Source organism: Leuciscus leuciscus (assembly GCF_965113295.1).
Source record: "Leuciscus leuciscus genome assembly, chromosome: 25".
NCBI lineage: Eukaryota > Metazoa > Chordata > Actinopteri > Cypriniformes > Leuciscidae > Leuciscus > Leuciscus leuciscus.
The window spans coordinates 106,540-126,646 of record NC_138724.1 but is presented as its reverse complement, the minus strand read 5'-3'; the positions used below and the strand labels follow the sequence as shown (position 1 = coordinate 126,646).

At 33.9% G+C, this 20,107-nt stretch overlaps 3 long non-coding RNA genes across 3 annotated transcripts in view; 1 reads left to right on the top strand and 2 right to left on the bottom strand.

Annotated features, from left to right (window-relative positions):
• LOC309490634 overlaps positions 1 to 6,873 on the bottom strand; it is a 245,127-nt gene extending 238,254 nt beyond the window's left edge. The window contains exon 1 of the long non-coding RNA XR_014202793.1: positions 6,137 to 6,873. This is a non-coding gene — a long non-coding RNA (uncharacterized lncRNA). The remainder of the gene's footprint in view (positions 1 to 6,136) is intronic.
• The window catches only part of LOC309490610, a 261,199-nt gene extending 241,752 nt beyond the window's left edge, over positions 1 to 19,447 (bottom strand). Inside the window, exons 1-2 of the long non-coding RNA XR_014202761.1 lie at positions 19,286 to 19,447; positions 16,117 to 18,813 (exon numbers count right to left, since the gene is read on the bottom strand). This is a non-coding gene — a long non-coding RNA (uncharacterized lncRNA). The remainder of the gene's footprint in view (positions 1 to 16,116; positions 18,814 to 19,285) is intronic.
• LOC309491324 lies at positions 2,968 to 3,513 on the top strand. Its single transcript, XR_014203029.1, has 2 exons — positions 2,968 to 3,421; positions 3,456 to 3,513. It is a non-coding gene; the product is annotated as an uncharacterized lncRNA (long non-coding RNA).
• Positions 19,448 to 20,107: the final 660 nt, after the last annotated feature.

The window sequence follows — 20,107 nt, the reverse complement described above, 5'->3', positions numbered from 1 at the left end:
AAAGAAAAAGAAAGAAAGAAAGAAAGAAAGAGAAAGAAAGAAAGATTAGTAAGAAAGAAAGAAAGAAAGAAAGAAAGAAAGAAAGAGAAAGAAAGAAAGAAAGATTAGTTAGAAAGAAAGAAAGATAGATTAGTTAGAAAGAAAGAAAGAAAGAAAGAAAGAAAGAAAGAAAGAAAGAAAGATTGATTAGTTAGAAAGAAAGAAAGAAAGAAAGATTGATTAGTTAGAAAGAAAGAAAGAAAGAAAGAAAGAAATATTAGTAAGAAAGAAAGAAAGAAAAAAAGAAAGAAAAAGAAAGAAAGAAAGAAAGATTAGTTAGAAAGAAAGAAAAAGATTATGTAGAAAGAAAGAAAGATAGATTAGTTAGAAAGAAAGAAAGAAAGAAAGAAAGAAAAAAAGAAAGAAAGATTAGTTAGAAAGAAAGAAAAAGATTATGTAGAAAGAAAGATAGATTAGTTAGAAAGAAAGAAAGAAAGAAAGATTGATTAGTTAGAAAGAAAGAAAGAAAGAAAGAAAGAAAGAAAGAAAGATTGATTAGTTAGAAAGAAAGAAAGAAAGAAAGAAAAAGATTAGGTAGAAAGAAAGAAAGAAAGATTAGTTAGAAAGAAAGAAAAAGATTATGTAGAAAGAAAGAAAGATAGATTAGTTAGAAAGAAAGAAAGAAAGAAAAAAAGAAAGAAAAAGAAAGAAAGAAAGAAAGAAAGATTAGTTAGAAAGAAAGAAAAAGATTATGTAAAAAGAAAGAAAGATAGATTAGTTAGAAAGAAAGAAAGAAAGAAAGAAAGAGAAAGAAAGAAAGAAAGAAAGAAAGAGAAAGAGAAAGAGAAAGAAAGAAAGATTAGTAAGAAAGAAAGAAAGAAAGAAAGAAAGAAAGAAAAAGAAAGAAAGAAAGAAAGATTAGTTAGAAAGAAAGAAAGATAGATTAGTTAGAAAGAAAGAAAGAAAGAAAGAAAGAAAGAAAGAAAGATTGATTAGTTAGAAAGAAAGAAAGAAAGAAAGAAAGAAAGATTGATTAGTTAGAAAGAAAGAAAGAAAGAAAGAAATATTAGTTAGAAAGAAAGAAAGAAAGAAAGAAAGAAAGAAAGAAAGAAAGAAAGAAAAAAAGAAAGAAAAAGAAAGAAAGAAAGAAAGATTAGTTAGAAAGAAAGAAAAAGATTATGTAGAAAGAAAGAAAGATAGATTAGTTAGAAAGAAAGAAAGAAAGAAAGAAAGAAAAAAGAAAGAAAGATAGATTAGTTAGAAAGAAAGAAAGAAAGAAAGAAAGAAAGAGAAAGAAAGAAAGAAAGAAAGAAAGAAAGAAAGAAAGAAAGAGAAAGAAAGAAAGATTAGTAAGAAAGAAAGAAAGAAAGAAAGAAAGAAAGAAAGAAAAAGAAAGAAAGAAAGAAAGATTAGTTAGAAAGAAAGAAAGATAGATTAGTTAGAAAGAAAGAAAGAAAGAAAGAAAGAAAGAAAGATTGATTAGTTAGAAAGAAAGAAAGAAAGAAAGAAAGAAAGATTGATTAGTTAGAAAGAAAGAAAGAAAGAAAGAAATATTAGTTAGAAAGAAAGAAAGAAAGAAAGAAAGAAAAAAAGAAAGAAAAAGAAAGAAAGAAAGATTAGTTAGAAAGAAAGAAAAAGATTATGTAGAAAGAAAGAAAGATAGATTAGTTAGAAAGAAAGAAAGAAAGAAAGAAAGAAAGAAAGAAAAAAAGATTAGTTAGAAAGAAAGAAAAAGATTATGTAGAAAGAAAGATAGATTAGTTAGAAAGAAAGAAAGAAAGAAAGAAAGATTGATTAGTTAGAAAGAAAGAAAGAAAGAAAGAAAGAAAGAAAGATAGATTGATTAGGTAGAAAGAAAGAAAGATAGATTAGTTAGAAAGAAAGAAAGAAAGAAAGAAAGAAAGAAAGATAGATTGATTAGTTAGAAAGAAAGAAAGAAAGAAAGAAAGATAGATTGATTAGTTAGAAAGAAAGAAAGAAAGAAAGAAAGAAAGAAAGAAAGAAAGAAAGATTGATTAGTTAGAAAGAAAGAAAGAAAGAAAGAAAGAAAGATTGATTAGTTAGAAAGAAAGAAAGAAAGAAAGAAAGAAAGAAAGAAAGAAAGAAAGAAAGAAAGGATTAGTTAGTTAAAAATAAATAAATATGGATTAGTTAGAAAGAAAGAAAAATGGATTAGTTAGAATGAAAGAAAGATGGATTGGTTAGTTAGAAAGAAAGAAAGATAGATTAGTTAGAAAGAAAGAAAGATTGATTAGTTAGAAAGAAAGAAAAATGGATTAGTTAGAAAGAAAGAAAGATGGATTGGTTAGTTAAAAATAAATAAATATGGATTAGTTAGAAAGAAATAAAAATGGATTAGTTAGAAAGAAAGAAAGATAGATTAGTTAGAAAGAAAGAAAGATAGATTAGTTAGTTAAAAAGAAAGATAGATTAGTTAGAAAGAAAGAAAGATTGATTAGTTAGAAAGAAAGAAAGAAAGAAAGAAAGAAAGAAAGAAAGAAAGAAAGATTAGTTAGAAAGAAAGATTAGTTAGAAAGAAAGAAAGAAAGAAAGAAAGGATTAGTTAGTTAAAAATAAATAAATATGGATTAGTTAGAAAGAAAGAAAAATGGATTAGTTAGAAAGAAAGAAAGATTGGTTAGTTAGAAAGAAAGAAAAGAAAGAAAGAAAGAAAGAAAGAAAGAAAGAAAGAAAGATTTGTTAGAAAGAAAGAAAGATTTGTTAGAAAGAAAGAAAGATAGATTAGTTAGAATGAAAAATAAAGATGGATTAGTTAGAAAGAAATAAAGATGGATTAGTTAAAAAGAAAGAAAGATAGATTAGTTAGAAAGAAAGAAAGATAGATAAGTTAGTTAGAAAGATAGATAGATTAGTTAAAAAGAACGAAAGAAAGATAAATAAGTTAGTTAGAAAGATAGATTAGTTAAAAAGAAAGAAAGAAAGAAAGATAGATAGATAGATAGATAGATAGATAAGGTAGTTAGATAGATAGATTAGTTAAAAAGAAAGAAAGAAAGATAGATAAGTTAGAAAGATAGATAGATTAGTTAAAAAGAAAGAAAGATAGATAAGTTAGTTAGAAAGATAGATAGATTAGTTAAAAAGAAAGATACATAAGTTAGTTAGAAAGATAGATAGATTAGTTAAAAAGAAAGAAAGATTGATAAGTTAGTTAGAAAGATAGATAGATTAGTAAGAAAGAAAGAAAGATAGATAAGTTAGTTAGAAAGATAGATAGATTAGTAAGAAAGAAAGAAAGATAGATAAATTAGTTAGAAAGATAGATAGATTAGTTAAAAAGAAAGAATGATTGATAAGTTAGTTAGAAAGATAGATAGATTAGTAAGAAAGAAAGAAATATAGATAAGTTAGTTAGAAAGATAGATAGATTAGTAAGAAAGAAAGAAAGATAGATAAGTTAGTTAGAAAGATAGATAGATTAGTTAAAAAGAAAGATAGATAAGTTAGTTAGAAAGATATATAGATTAGTTAAAAAGAAAGAAAGAGATAAGTTAGTTAGAAAGATAGATAGATTAGTAAGAAAGAAAGAAAGATAGATAAGTTAGTTAGAAAGATAGATTAGTTAAAAAGAAAGATAGATAAGTTAGAAAGATAGATAGTGTAACGACAATGACTATGACATGCGGTCACATGCTGTTCAAATTAGTAAATCCTGATCTCCAAGTCTGCTTGAACGGTCAGGATTTGCATCTTTGTGGCTCCCCCGAGGGACATTTGAGTCACATAAGGAAACCCTGTTTTCTTAGAATCCCCTCTAAAACCCCCATTTCAGCTCTGGACTCCCTGTGACTTTTACAACCTCACAGACTCGTGACATTCCAGAACACACACACACGTACACACACACACACACACACACACACACACACAAACACCCTTTTGTGTATAACGGAGAATAAGAGAAATATCTGTTATTTTCCTTTATAATGTGTGTACCTTCCTATATGCACGTGTGATAGAGGTTTGGTTTGCTAGAGTATAGTTTTGAATTCTAAATGTTCATTGAAGGGAATTCCTCAGTCGTGTCTTGTTGTAACCCTAACTCAGACCATAAAACTTTACGACCCAAGCCTCAAAGGCATTCCAGAACACACACACACACACACATACAAACACACTCTGGACTGTGAAACAGAAACCCCCTACAGAAAAGGACTTTTACCCATAAAGTCACTCTTAAAGGTACTAAATATATAAATTTGTGTGTTAAGAGGTGTGTGTAAACCATAGGAAAGCATATGTCCTATTTGTGACATTAATAGAACTGCTATTGCCTATACAAATGCATAATAATGTATCGTTGCATGGCTACAACGCCTAGATTCTATTTTTGATATCTCTGTAATCCTCTCCAGCTAACGGAGTTGAATTCCAATAACAGAATTCAGTGATGCGCATTGTTTTATAAGTTCATATGTCTGGAGAAAATCCTCTCCAGTTAAAGTCAATCATGACTCATTCGAGTGGGCGTGTCTAACCGGACAAAGGAATCTTCCCGCTCGAAAAATCTCGACAGCTGATTCGTCCTACACGAAGGAGGGGACGGCACCTGGGACACTGATAAAAGTCCAAAACCTTCTCTCTTCCTCGTCTCTTCCCACTCTCAACTCATCCAACTTCTCTGGACCCTCTTCCTCGGCGCAGCGCTTCTCCAAAGGAACATCTGGAGGAGGACCTGGCCTTCTCCATCGAGCGAGCACATGTTCGAGTCGTAGCTGCGTCTCTGCAACTAAGATTTCCAGCCTCTCCCATCCCGGGAGACGAATCTGAACTTTCTCGGTAACGTTAAATTCAAGTGAGCCTTTACATCGTTTTTCGAAACGACCCAGAAGAAGAAGCTAGACGCAAACCAGCCGGACACGCGCATGCGCGCGCCCCCTTTTCAGCATCACACTGAAAGAGTACCATATCTCGCAAGTATCTTTCTCTCTTAACAGCTGATTCCTGGTGTTTAGCTTGTAGGTCTGCGAATTAAGTTACCCTCTATCTCTTAACTCTTTATTTCTTTCTTTCTTTCATGTCATTCATTCCGATCACGCTATGTTTATGTTTTTGTTCGGTTAAATGTTTATTCGTTTGTTTGCATTTTACGTACGTTTATATTTGTAGCTTATAATCTCTAGCGTGTGCCATTTTATTAATAAACCCATGTATACATTTAACTGTCTCTGTGTTTGAAAACCCACTTTTTATAAAGTCAATGAAACAAAAGATCTATAAAGCTACAGGCTCTATATTATAAAACTACTTTGAGTAGTTTTAATTTATAAACCCAAAGAGGTTTTGTCTTCGTGGCCAGAAGACAAACTCTCTTGGAGTTTTGTAAACAGGAATCCTTCTTCTTAACTGTAATGATCAGACAGTACAGAACGAGGCATTTCCTATAATTGATAAAGTAAATGCATATGCGATTTATGAATTATGACCATGCGTTATAAATATTAATATTGCCAAAATTCCCTATATTCTTGAGCTAATTCGCATTAACCCAGAGGCATTTACGTTACAATAGATTAGTAAAAAAGAAAGAAAGAAAGAAAGAAAGAAAGATAGATAGATAGATAGATAGATAGATAGATAGATAGATTGATTTAGAATGGTAGTTTAATTGAGTATAGGGCTTAAGAGAGTTTAAATTTGAGTTTTTGGTTTGTGCACTAATGGGCCACCGTAGTCTTGGCTCAATTTGAGCAGTCTGCAATGAAAGTCAATGGGGTTTTTATGATTTTTAATATTAATTTTTAAGAAAACTGAAAGTCAAATCAGTCTGAAAAGATATAGCACACCAAGTCAGAATAGTCTGAAGGTCTGACCTGAGTTTGGAGTTTGTAGAGTTAAAGCTCTAGGAGGAGTTAGAGTTGATACATTTTGGGTAAGAAAAAGAATAATAATAAGTTTAAATAGGATTTCAGTAAGTTGGCTTTCCCAAGCCAACTTAATAAGTTTAAATAGGATTTCAGTAAGTTGGCTTTCCCAAGCCAACTTAATAATAAGTTTAAATAGGATTTCAGTAAGTTGGCTTTCCCAAGCCAACTTAATAATAATAAGTTTAAATAGGATTTCAGCAAGTTGGCTTTCTCAAGCCAACTTAATAAGTTTAAATAGGATTTCAGTAAGTTGGCTTTCCCAAGCCAACTTAATTAATCTATCTTTCTTTCTTTTTAACTAATCTATCAATCTTTCTAACTTATCTTATCTTTCTTTCTTTCTTTCTTTCTAACTAATCTATCAATCTTTCTAACTTATCTTTCTTTCTTTCTTTCTTTCTAACTAATCTATCTATCTTTCTAACTAACTTATCTATCTTTATTTCTAACTAATCTATCTATCTTTCTAACTAACTAACTAACTTATCTATCTTTCTTTCTTTATCTATCTATCTTTCTAACTAACTGATCTATCTTTCTTTCTTTTTAACTAATCTATCTTTCTAACTAACTTATCTATCTTTATTTCTTCCAAATCTATCTCTTTCTCACTAACTTATCTTTCTTTATTTCTAACTAATATATCTTTCTAACTTATCTATCTTTCTTTCTTACAAATCTATCTATCTTCCTCACTAACTTGTCTATCTTTCTTTCTTTCTAACTAATCTATCTATCTTTCTAACTAACTTATCTTTCTTTCATACTAATCTATCTATCTTTCTAACTAACTTATCTATCTATCTTTCGTTCTTTTTAACTAATCTATCTATCTTTCTAACTAACTTATCTATCTTTCTTTCTAACTAATCTATCTATCTTTCTAGCTAATTTATCTTTCTTTCTTTCTTACAAATCTATCTTTCTAACTAACTAATTAATCTATCTTTCTTTCTTTTTAACTATTCTATCAATCTTTCTAACTTATCTTTCTTTCTTTCTTTCTTTCTTTCTTTCTTTCTTTCTTTCTAACTAATCTATCTTTATAAGTTCTAATAATAAGTTTAAATAGGATTTCAGTAAGTTGGCTTTCTCAAGCCAACTTAATAATAAGTTTAAATAGGATTTCAGTAAGTTGGCTTTCCCAAGCCAACTTAATAATAATAAGTTTAAATAGGATTTCAGCAAGTTGGCTTTCTCAAGCCAACTTAATAAGTTTAAATAGGATTTCAGTAAGTTGGCTTTCCCAAGCCAACTTAATTAATCTATCTTTCTTTCTTTTTAACTAATCTATCAATCTTTCTAACTTATCTTTCTTTCTTTCTTTCTTTCTAACTAATCTATCAATCTTTCTAACTTATCTTTCTTTCTTTCTTTCTTTCTTTCTAACTAATCTATCTATCTTTCTAACTAACTTATCTATCTTTATTTGTTACTAATCTATCTATCTTTCTAACTAACTTATCTATCTTTCTTTCTTTCTAACTAATCTATCTATCTTTCTAACTAACTAACTAACTAACTTATCTATCTTTCTTTCTTTATCTATCTATCTTTCTAACTAACTTATCTATCTTTCTTTCTTACAAATCTATCTCTTTCTCACTAACTTATCTATCTTTCTAACTAATCTATCTATCTTTCTAACTAACTTATCTTTCTTTCATACTAATCTATCTATCTTTCTAACTAACTTATCTATCTTTCTTTCTTTTTAACTAATCTATCTATCTTTCTAACTAACTTATCTATCTCCCATTCTTACTAATCTATCTATCTATCTTACTAACTTATCTATCTTTCTTTATTTCTTACTAATCTATCTATCTATCTTTCTAACTAACTTATCTATCTTTCTTTCTAACTAATCTATCTATCTTTCTAGCTAATTTATCTTTTTTTCTTTCTTACAAATCTATCTTTCTAACTAACTAATTAATCTATCTTTCTTTCTTTTGAACTAATCTATCAATCTTTCTAACTTATCTATCTTTCTTTCTATCTTTCTTTCTTTCTTTCTTTCTAACTAACTTATCTATCTTTCTTTATTTCTTACTAATCTATCTATCTTTCTAACTAACTTATCTTTCTTTCTTTCTAATCTATCTATCTTTCGAACTAACTAAATCTATCTTTCTTTTTCTAACTAATCTATCTATCTTTCTAGCTAATTTATCTTTTTTTCTTTCTTACAAATCTATCTTTCTAACTAACTAATTAATCTATCTTTCTTTCTTTTGAACTAATCTATCAATCTTTCTAACTTATCTATCTTTCTTTCTATCTTTCTTTCTTTCTTTCTTTCTAACTAACTTATCTATCTTTCTTTATTTCTTACTAATCTATCTATCTTTCTAACTAACTTATCTTTCTTTCTTTCTAATCTATCTATCTTTCGAACTAACTAAATCTATCTTTCTTTTTCTAACTAATCTATCTATCTTTCTAACTATCTTATCTATCTTTCTTTCTTTCTTTTTAACTAATCTAGCTATCTTTCTAACTAATTTATCTATCTTTATTTATTTTTACTAATCTATCTATCTTTCTAACTTAACCATCTTTCTTTCTTTCTAACTAATCTATCTCTCTAACTTATATATCTTTCTTTCTTTCTAACTAATCTCTCTATCTTTTTAACTAACTTATATATCTTTCTTTCTAACTAATCTATCTATCTTTGTAACTAACCTATCTTTCTTTATTTCTAAATAATCTATTTATCTTTCAAACCAATCTTTCTTTTCCTTTCTAACTAATGTGTTTCTTTTTTTCTAACTATTCTTTCTTTCTAACTAATCTATCTGTCAAACTTTAAACTACTTTAAACTTCAAACTCTCTGGTCCGGCTTTCTCAAGCCAACTTAAAGTTTGTGTCACGGTGTGACAAATGAGGGCGGAACTAAAGTTCGCCGCAATCGTGTCCCCTCCGGTATAATAATAAGGAAACACTACCCCCCGTGTAAGTGTATATCTGTTGCCCTGCCAACCGGGATGAGGAAATTGACACCAGGTGTGAGCACTTAATCTGGAGCCATGACGAAGCCATGTGGGCATTGAGAAGGATATAAAAAGCCAGTGAAGAGAGACTGTTGTGTGGTTCTCTCCCGTGAGAAGTCGTTCTATTTGAGTGTTGCAGAGAAGAATTGTGGTGTGCAAAGGGAAGTGCTGTTGGAGGGGACTCGAGGAGTGTGGAAGAGTGGTGAAAACACACCGTTTGCCTGGAAGGGAGAGAGATAAGTAATTGACCATCGTATCTCGTACCTGCATGTTTCAACACTGAATTTGAGGTGGATTGGAGTGCTTTGATTGTGCTATCTAAACGTCACTGAGTGAATTATACTGATTCATGCTCGATCTCTTACCCTCTTCCCCCGTGTTGGAACGGTGATGTGAATCCTGTCTATGTCTGTGGAGGAAAATCCTGAAACATCTCTTCCCCAACATTGAAGCTCGTTGCTTGTGGCACGGAGACCCCTGGGTGAGTGCTGGCCTTATCTGCACTTATTTGAAGTGGATTGCAGTGCCTAAATTGACGTTTCCCCCCTCACGTTGCATGTTTGGAGTGAAATTGCCGTGTGGGTGGGTGGAAGATTTATTCTCTCATGCTGTGCACTCCCCTCGTGCCATGCTGGTCTACTGTCAGTAATTGGAGCTTAATAATGTCGATCGGTTCCATCTGTTGAGGACTGGAAGGAACAGCATCTGTAAGTCAAACTGAACCTCTCTGTTTTGAAGTTGATTCTGTCTTTTCTAGAGAGGCTCTGCTCAGCCTGCGACTTTGAATCTGCTATAGCACCAGGCCCATCTGCATGGCGTGAAGTTATCTGTCCCCTGCAACACACGTAAGAACTGTATACTGGGGTGAAGTTGATTTTGTCTGTCTTAGAGCAGCTCTGCTTAGCTGCGATTTTGAGTCTGCTACAACCCCAAGTCCATCTGCATGGTGTGAAGTTAGCTGTCCCCTGCAACACACGTGAGTTGTATATTGTTGTTGAAGTGATCCTGTCTGTCCAGGAGAAGCTCCGCTCGGCCTGCGCTTTTGAGTCTGCTATAGCCCCCGGCCCATCGGCATGGTGTGAAGTCACCTGCCCCCGGCAACACACGTGAGGCCTAGATACTGCTGTTGAAGCTGACTCTGTCTGTCCTAACTGTCTGTCCTAGAGAAGCTCCGTTCAGCCTGTTGACTCGAGTCTGCTGCAGCCCCAGAGTCCCAACTGTCTACTCACCTGTGGAAACTCACCTGTCCGTCGTTGTTCCCTGTGAACTCTGCCTCGGGGTGAGAAGAGGAAGAGCCCTGACCATCTACTCACTGGTGGAAACTCACCTGCCTACCGCATCCCATTGTGAACCCTACAGCGGCGTGGGAAGGGGAAGGGCCCCGACTGTCTACTCACCTGTGGAAACTCACCTGTCTGTCGTCGGTCCCTGTGAACCCTGCATCAGTGTGGGAAGAGGAACAGCCCCGACTGTCTACTCACCTGTGGAAACTCACCTGTCCGTCGTAGGTCCCTGCGGACCCTGCATCAGTGTGGGAAGAGGAACAGCCCCGACCGCATACTCATCTGTGGAAATCCATCGATCCATCACAGGCCATTGCGAACCTTGTACCGGCGTGGGAGTGGGCCCCGGAGACTGCTGCATTGCCTCGATTCCGGGGAAGAAGAGGAAAGGAAGATTTTAGCTTAGGTTATTCAAATTACTTTAACTTTAATAAAAAGAACTGTATTCCCTTGAATTCCGTCTCGTCTCTGACACGTTCCTCAGGGTGGTCCTGGTTCAGGGGTGGGCGCAGTCCGGCTTGGCCCATCCCGACCTGTGACATAAATAAACACTAAATACATTTAGTGTAACTCTCGGCCTGTTATTTTAAATTTAAAGGAAAGTAAAACCCTTTATTGTTGCATTGCTGTTTGAGACATTCACTGTTTTTTACCTTAATTCATTATATTGCAGATGTGTGCAAATAAAACGTGTTATTCTGAATATTCTGGTTGCATTTCAGTGCTACTGTACAGCATTTCATTAGTTTTGCATCGGCTCAGTTATGGAGATAACTGAGCCTAATACATCGGCATGAAATTTATTTATACATGTGTTAATATATTTCGCTGCCAGTACTGGAAGATTATATATATATAAATTCATTTTATATATACATTTAACTAAAGAATCCTGTAAACACTTTCATTTTTCTCCGTTGACTTGTACTGCACAAAAACTGGTTCAATAATGTTAAATGTGACAGGGACTGATTATTGAAAATGCAGATTCCAGTGTGTTCTGGTGAAACAATTTTTATTTATTTATTGCTAAGGTTTGCAAATTATGACGGCGTTTTAGTGCCACGCTAAAACTAAAAAAATATCTAACATTACGAGATTAAAGTTGAAATGTTTCGAGAATAAAGTGAAGTCTTTCGAGAATAAAGTCGAAATGTTTAGAGAATAAAGATTAGTTATAATATTTTGAGATAGGCTATTCTAGACGTTGGCGAATGCAAATGGCCCGGATTTTTAGCACCGGGATATTCCAAAGTCTCAGCTTTCAAAATATGTCAGTTTTATAGCGAAATGCAAACAATATGTAGGCTATATTGCAATAATGTTTGTCAAGCGGCATGTGAGTCAATCATCTTTCTGATTACAATTTTTCTATATTTTCATTATAAATTAGGCTAAACATTTTATTTCATGCCTTATGATGTTCCGTCACTTTTATATAGTGCTGTAAACATGAAATAAAGAGTTTTATTGCTGTTTAATTAAACAGGTTACATGTGAGAAAGTTTGGACGCCACATGCACGTGTAGATAATGAATTAATTCACATAAATATAGCTATCAATGTGTCACGCCACATTAAAGAGCTTGAAAATCACATTATTGCAAGACACATAATTTGTGTTTCACCTGATTTTGAAAGCTGAGACTTTGTTTTATATTAAAAGCACAAATGCTATTTGAATGCAATGGAAGAGATTAAATATTATTTCCAAGCATACTGTCCCTGCGGTATTCTGCTAATAATCCCACATACGTATTAAAAAAGGGTTAAATAAGAAAGCTACAGCGCCCCCCGAAAGGAATGTCGATTGAGTGAGCTGATGTTCAGATAAACAGTTGTTCCTGTTCAGTCTGTTAATAAATATCATATTTCTTGATATTATGCTGTTTCCAAGTTGCCTTAAAATGGACTCTTCCAGTAAGATGCTGCAGCCGCTCGGACGCAACAATATTCAAATCAATTCCAGCGGCCTGGTCGCTTCTCCCGGTGCTCTCAATGAGGGCCATTTGCATGCGCAATATAGGCTATACTCTCAAAATATTATAACTTTAATTTCTACCATTTAAAATCTCAAAACATTTCGACTTAATGACTGCTTTCCAAAAAATATATATAATATATAGAAATATAATATATTTCTTATATAATAAGAAATATCGCAATATATCGCCTTGCTTACAGTATCGTAATGTATCGCAATATATCGTATTGCAACCCCTGTATCGTGATACGTATCGTATCACCAGATTCTTGCCCATACAAAGCCCTACTCTTCTGTAACACACACACTGTATGTCTTGGATTTTCAGTTTTTCACAACTGATTTCTCAAACATAGAGTTGATGTAGATTTTTGATACATAGGCCTATTAGACATTTTATTGAATGAGGTGCAGCACAAACTTGATTAGCATAAAAATGATTATTTGCACTTGTACTTTGAAATAAACATACATCAATGCAACATCAGGGCATTTATATTCTTTATGTACTTTTTAAGCATTATGCAATGTTGTTTTGTTTTGTTTTTGACAATTTGTTTTATCTTTCCACAGGAGATGTAGAAGAAGATGCCATAGGGAAATTTCAAAATCGAGTAGGAAGGGTTCACTCTTCGAGGGTTCACACATGGAACTGTCACAGTGGGTCAAGATAATGCAAAAGTCGGTTTACTTTTTATATTCATTTTTTATTATTTTTTTTTATTTTGTGTTACTATATTGAGTTAAATGTATTATTTTATCATTTGTGAAAATCTTGTTTCTATTTGAGATAAATTTAGTTTAGTGAATCTCATAGCCCTGGGACACACAACTAAGTTTAATGGAGTGAAAGGGATAGTTCACCCAAAAATCTGAATTCTGTCATAATTTACTCGCAGTTCGTCGCCCCGGAGCACGGCGAGGACACCAGATTCCCCTGTTTACTTTGGACACTTTTCCCCTTGGACACTTTTATTTTGATATTTTTGTTTAATAAAAGCCTTTCTGTCGTTTGCTCCTCCCGAATTTTTTTTATTTTTGGGTGAACTATCCCTTGAAGATGTTACTATCTCGTATATGGTTTAACAACATTTTGAATTGTCAGTTTTGCTCAAGGTCTCAGGAGAAGACGTGTCAAATTGATTGAGGAAGGGGCTGCTGGAAGTAGTTCATAAATTACAAGCGTGTATGATACTCTTCCCCACTGCTGTGTCACTGCAATTAAAAGACTTGAGAGAAGAAAAAAGATGCGAATTTGTGGAAGACATGCTTTTGTTGTCATTGATAAAAGCTAATTTCACCACAAAAGAAAGGTACAACATTGAATGGCAGATGCTGTTGAGATTACAATCAAGATAAAAGATATTAAAGATATTTAAGTAATGAATAATAACATTCTATCATTTTGATTCGACTGTGTGTAGTACAACCGTGGACGATTTGGGAGAACACGGCAAAGGAAAAATTTGTTGGTCTTGGAATGCTGGAGGTGGGTGCCACACATCGAAGACCAATATTGAAGTTGGTCAAACACCGCTCAAGAAGGCATCTGCTACACATCTTACGAAAGAATGTAAGATCTGGGAGTCAAATTCTAAGTGAGTGCTGGAGGGCATACAGCACCGTGCAGCAGCATTACATTCATTATCAGGTGAACCACCGACGATACTTTATCCATCCACAATCAGGCGCCCACACCCAGCACATGGTGCACATACAAAGAAAACACACACAGGTACAAGGGAAACCTCACCAAACATTCCCTGAGAAGACATCTTTGTCTCATTGAGTGCAACTACTGGCTTGGTAAAATCTATGTTCTATGTGTGGTGTTCTCGGTCATCATTACACACTCATGTAATTGTTAAATGTAATTATGTTAAAAGTGTGAACAAGTTTTAAACTTCCTGTACTTTTTGAAAATTGAAGTAATTTTTGTCTTGGATATTACAATGAAGAATTTTTGGTTATAAATTACCCATTATTAAACACACACTGTTCAATTGTCATTGTTGAGGTTGATGTATTATAATTTTTCCTATGGTATTCAGAGTGTTGTTTTCTGCATAATGCAGGTTGATTTGTTGCAACAAGTTGCTAAGTGATATTGTGATGTCATTGTGTGTTTACGTCAATACATAACAGAAACTGCATATTCGTCAAGTCACCTTTATTCATATAGCGCTTTTAACAATACAGATTGTGTCAAAGCACTTAGCAGTATCATATTGCAGGATAGAGTGTCAGTAATGTATAATAATAAGATTAAACACTCAATTTTCAGTTAAAGACATTTCATTATTGAATTCAGAGATGTCATTGTCTAGCTCGGTTTAGTTTAATTAGTATCTGTGAAATCAAATTGAAGATAATCGCTGGAAGTTAAGTGTCACCAACTGAGCAAGCCAGAGGCGATAGCGGCAAGGAACCAAAACTCCCTCTGAGACGGAATAGAGAAAAAAACAACTTGGGAGAAACCAGGCTCAGTCGGGGGGCAGTTCTCCGCTGGCCAGGATATCATTGCTTATTGTTTACGTATTGTTTTAACTTTTAAAAGTACAAATGTATTATATTTCAATTTTTTGTCGCAATTTTAACAATAATAGTATTATGTAGTTCAGTATTTTATTATATTTGTAGTTATGTTTTATTTTAAGTTTATTGTATTTTAAGTAGAGGTCTTCACTGGGGATATGTCCCTGGGGCTCATCCAGGTGTCCGGACTCCGCTGACTATCAGGGCCCCATAAATCATCTCCCGGAGCCGATCCACCATCTGATCTGGACACAGACTGAGAAACAGAATAGAAACAGACCAATATTAGCGTAGATGCCATTCTTCTTACGATGTAACGAGTACATATATTATTGGGAGTGTCCCCGATTCCGGTTGACCTAGTTAACCCTCTGGGGACCAAAAACGCGCCGGCGCGTTTTGCTCGTTTTTTTTTTTAGCAATGAAAAATAAACACAAAATGCTCTGTTAATTTTGATCTTTAATTTTCGTGTTATACATCAATCGATCCTGTTCAGTTTCTATTTTTTTTTCAGGATACTCACAATAAAAATAAAGTGTTTTGCTTTTTGACAAATAAAGAAACTTTAACATGATGCGATGTCTGCCTTCTGTCTGTCAGAAAACTCCCATTTGAAACGCGTTCGAAAATGATCTATAACTCCGCGAAAATTCAGTCAAACAGGCAAACAGACCCACGGGCATAAAGCTTGAGATCGCATCTGTTAAATGAAGTCATTTATATAAAAAACAAATATTATCAGCTTCTGTAATCTGTATAAAAAGAGAGCGATTCCAGTCGAGCTAATTACGAGCTCATTGACTTTAATTCGTTCACGCCTACTCACGGAGCGCGCTATTCACAAGACAATGTGCTAAGCCCTCTATGCAAAACAGGTAAATGCCCCCAAGCAAATGCATTAAACGCTTCAAGTTTCATCATTTTGTCACCTGCGCGTTGGGAAGATGACACGGTACACCGGTGCGGAAGCCCTTCAGTTCGTCCTGGATACTAGCGACGAAGAGTCCAGATTTTCATCAGAAGAGGAGCGCGACTACTCTGATGACGACCGTTTGTATTTTGAAGAGCGACTTGATGCAGCCGTGGATAGAATTTCGGATGAGTAAGTATTTATTCCTACTTGCATTAGTTGACAAGCTATTCAAAACATGAGCTTACATATTATACTGGGTGGACTTGCCATCCAGAGTATTGACATTTGATATCTACCTATATTCAACACGATCTAATGAAAGTGCATATCTATACCATGAATTTAATACCTCGTACCATTTCAACGTCAAAAATGTTTTGTTTTGTTTTTTTTGTGTACATATGCTACACCCCTTGGTTAGGAAATTTGTATTTGTATGTGTAGCCTAAATGATATGTTTAGAACATGTTTAGAGATACCTGCCTTTTACTTTTGTTTATTTATCGCTCACAATTGCTTTGTTTATAGCCGACTGATTATTTATTTTGGTCACATTTGATTTGCTTAGAGCCCGCATCAACGGGGCATAAGCATTTACTGTGAGATACCTGCCTTTACTTTTGTTTTTACAAAATTACAATAAAACAGATTGAAAAACAAAACATTTGAATCTCCTCATTCTTTGTTCAGGCTGCCTCACTCGATGGCCCATTAGCACTTGAGGGAGCGTCTATGTCACACCCCTGGTCTGAATCTCATTAATATTGATGGCCCATTACCACTCCCACGCATAAACCTCTTCTGACAAAAAAACTGTTTTACAATGTTTAAATCAATGTAGTGTTTTATGTGAACAATTATGTAGGATGATTTTCACATAATTTTGAAGCTAGAACTTAAAGGGACAACATAAATTAGTCAAAAGTCTTGTTGACACATATTTAATATGTGTTTTGTGTTCTTAAATCAGCAACTTTCATTTTATTTTTTTCCAATAACCACGCATAAACATTATTCTCTTAAAAATACAAACATCTACATACACGTTGCTCGCATATTATGGTAGCCCTGTTTGTGCTATATAGAGTGAATTTACACCTTTGCCATTAACATGTTTATAAATAACTGAAAAAAGCACAAATATCAAGGCATGTCAGAACATCTCAAGGACCCCAAAAACAGCTTGGTCCCCAGAGGGTTAATGCAGCCTAACAGTCCTTTAACGGATTTGAATATTAGAAGTGTATTAGTGTGTTATGTGTACACCAGGTTAAAGAGATGGGTTTTTAATCTAGATTTAAACTGACAGAGTGTGTCTGCCTCCCGAACAGTGTTAGGTAGATTGTTCCAGAGTTTGGGCGCTATATAGGAAAAGGAACTACCTCCCGCAGTTGATTTTGATATTCTAGGTATTATCAAATGGCCAGAGTTTTGGGAACGCAGCGGCCGCGATGGACTATAATGTGACAAGAGCTCACTCAAGCACTGAGGAGCTAAACCATTCAGGGCCTAATAAGTAATTAACAGGATTTTAAAATCTATACGATGTTTGATAGGGAGCCAATGCAGTGTTGACAGAATCGGGCTAATATGGTCATAAACGCATGAATAAATATTTCTGCATTTGATGTTGAAAGCACAGGTCGCAATTTAGATATGTTTTTGAGATGGAAAAATGTTTTACAGATGCTAGAGACATGGCTTTCAAATGAAAGATTGCTATCAAATAGCACACCTAGGTTCCTGACTGATGATGAAGAATCGACAGAGCAGCCGTCAAGTGTTATATAGTGTTCTAGGTCCGATAATTAACACCAGTTTTTTTTCTGAATATAGCAGTAAGAAGTTACTTGTCATCTAATTTTTTATATCGACTATGCATTCCGTTATTTTCTCAATTTGGTGTGTTTCACTGGAAATATAGAAAGAAATATAGAGCTGAGTATCATCAGCATAACAGTGAAAGCTAACCCTGTGTCTCCTGATAATATCTCCCAACATGTAAAGTGTGAAAATCAATAACCTGAATGTTAGGTGCTTTGAATTTTGTATTGCTTTGCTTATAAATCCTTGCAAAAATCAGTTAATTTCTTAAAAATGAAGTGTCCCATAATTTTTTTGCATAAGAAATGTGGTAGCTTTAAGTTTAAAATTTAATTTCCAGAGTTTTGTGAACAAGATGTTTCCATTAGAAGAAATATTCACCATATGTTTCTAACAATGATGATATTGTGTTTACAGCTAACATTTTAAGGGTTCCCGTTGCTTGTAATATTTCAAAGCACATATATAAAATAAAATCCTTAAAGTAATACCAGATATATTTTAACATTATTACAAAAAAACAAAATCTTACATACATTGTTGTCAAAAACAAAGATTTTGTTACCTAAACCAGTGGTTCTCAACCAGGGCACTAGTACCCACTAGGGGGCCTCAGCACACTTCCAAGGTGGCCTCAAGGTGACATAAAATTAATTTAAAATAAGAAATATTAAAATAATTCTACTTAATTAAATGCTAACTCTTTCTGAATTTCTAGAATCAAAAATTATCCATGATGAATTATTTTAATCTGACCTGTCTAGTTTCGGGCGAGGAGGCCTTTTGCCAATCTTTTGAAATTTTGTCTTGGTCAATGGGGGGGCCTTGAAGTCACAAAGGCTGAGAACCACTGATCTAAACTATTAATATTTCAATTAACCTCACCAAAATGGCATCTTATCGGCTTATCAAATTTAGAACTCTACATGATAATGGAGGAGGATGAAGAGGAAAGTTAAGGGTGATGGTTATGTCCATCTTCGTCAACCCAAATGTTTGCACCATACTTCTGCAATTTGATGCTATCATTGGCAGTCACGATGAAAGACCGGTCGCTGGGGATATGGAAATTGAGGCAGACGACATCAACGCAGTTTTTGTTGTCATTTTCATCTTCCACAAGGACAGAGGCATAGATGGTGCCTTCCCCGGCAAAGTTACATGTCTCGTTCTTTGGCAGGTGAATGTAACGGATTCGGCTGTCTGGTTTAAAAACCATCTTCATGTCGCCGGAAATTTTTGATTCTGTACCTCCAGTCTCTGCCCCCACTTTTATCACCATTTCTTCCAGCCTCATTTTATCCACTTCATAGAAAATCCGAAGATGCTTCCCGGTTGCGTTGGCCACGTGGGTATTTGAGCGTGAAGTCTCGTTCCCCATGTTTTTAAATGGGAGTTGGGAAGATCTGAATTTTTAAAGAAAGAAACCATGTAATATTTACAGGTATGCAGAACACAGAAAGGTTGTTTTCATTCAAATCTTTTCAATCTTGGAACTTTTTTTGTCATTCTGTGGCAGGACTAGTACTCTATACATAATAGATATTATGTATAGTGTATGTGAATTAGTCCTTGGGAATTCTGGCCTGATTGGTTCAGAGGAGAGCATATAGTTTGTTATATTGTCTTAACATCAGATTATCTTCTGGCAATATCAATTTTTAAATACGGGTACCATTATAATTGACAAACCCAACCAGCTTAGCATCAAGTATAGAAGCAGTTTTGTCATTTTAGTTAATCTGTGATGGTATCTTAAGCTGTAAAGATGTAAAAGTAAAGAGAAAATATAAAGAAACAGTCCATTATGCTGCTTTTACATGCAGATGTATGAAATATCACTAGCTCTATAATCAAGAATATCAAATAAATACTTACTGGAGAGTTGAGAGAAAATAACTGTTGTATATAGAGTTCAGGAGACAAATGTTTCCTATTAAGAGTTGGTTCAACAGGTGACTGGCAGTCAGTGTGTGCAGTAATTCACAAAAAGCGACTTCAAAACTTTATATTGCTAACAGAGAACTAAAAGTATCTGCTTGTGAAACCTTACGCCCACAGCAGATTATGTATTTTTTGCTGTTCTGTTGTAACCTGACAAATTGCACAATTTTCAATTTTACTTAGCTCGTAAGAGTTAAAGTGGCACTTCTTTAAAGTAAGAGAGTTCCAAGGAATAGCATTGCACAGTCATGTTACACAATCATGAAAAGAAGAGTTCTTGACAAAGAAATTATTTTATGCTCAAATAAGAAACTTTGAAACTCCAAGCATGGTCGAGTCAAAGACCGCTTTCAAGTTGTAACACCTATACCTTTGTCTTGTATGAAAGTGTCACATGAAATGAGGGACCAAACAGACCAATTTTACTCATGAGTCAAGTGTATTAAATATAATTACCCAGAACATGCATATTCAATATGACACAAACAATTGAGTGTTCAACAGTTAGGACCAGAGCATAAAAACCAGTCCAGCATTCCAGGCAACATAGTCCTTGGCTTGTAATCACTTAGACCAGCGATACTCAAATCTGGCTCGCGAGAACCACTTTCCTGCAGATTTTAGCTCTAACCCTAATCAAACACACCTGAGCATGCTAATCCGTTTCTTCATCTCTTTCTCACGAGCCAGATTTGAGTATCACTGACTTAGACCCATATACCTTGCTCAGTCTTTCTTGAAACATGAAGTGCAAAA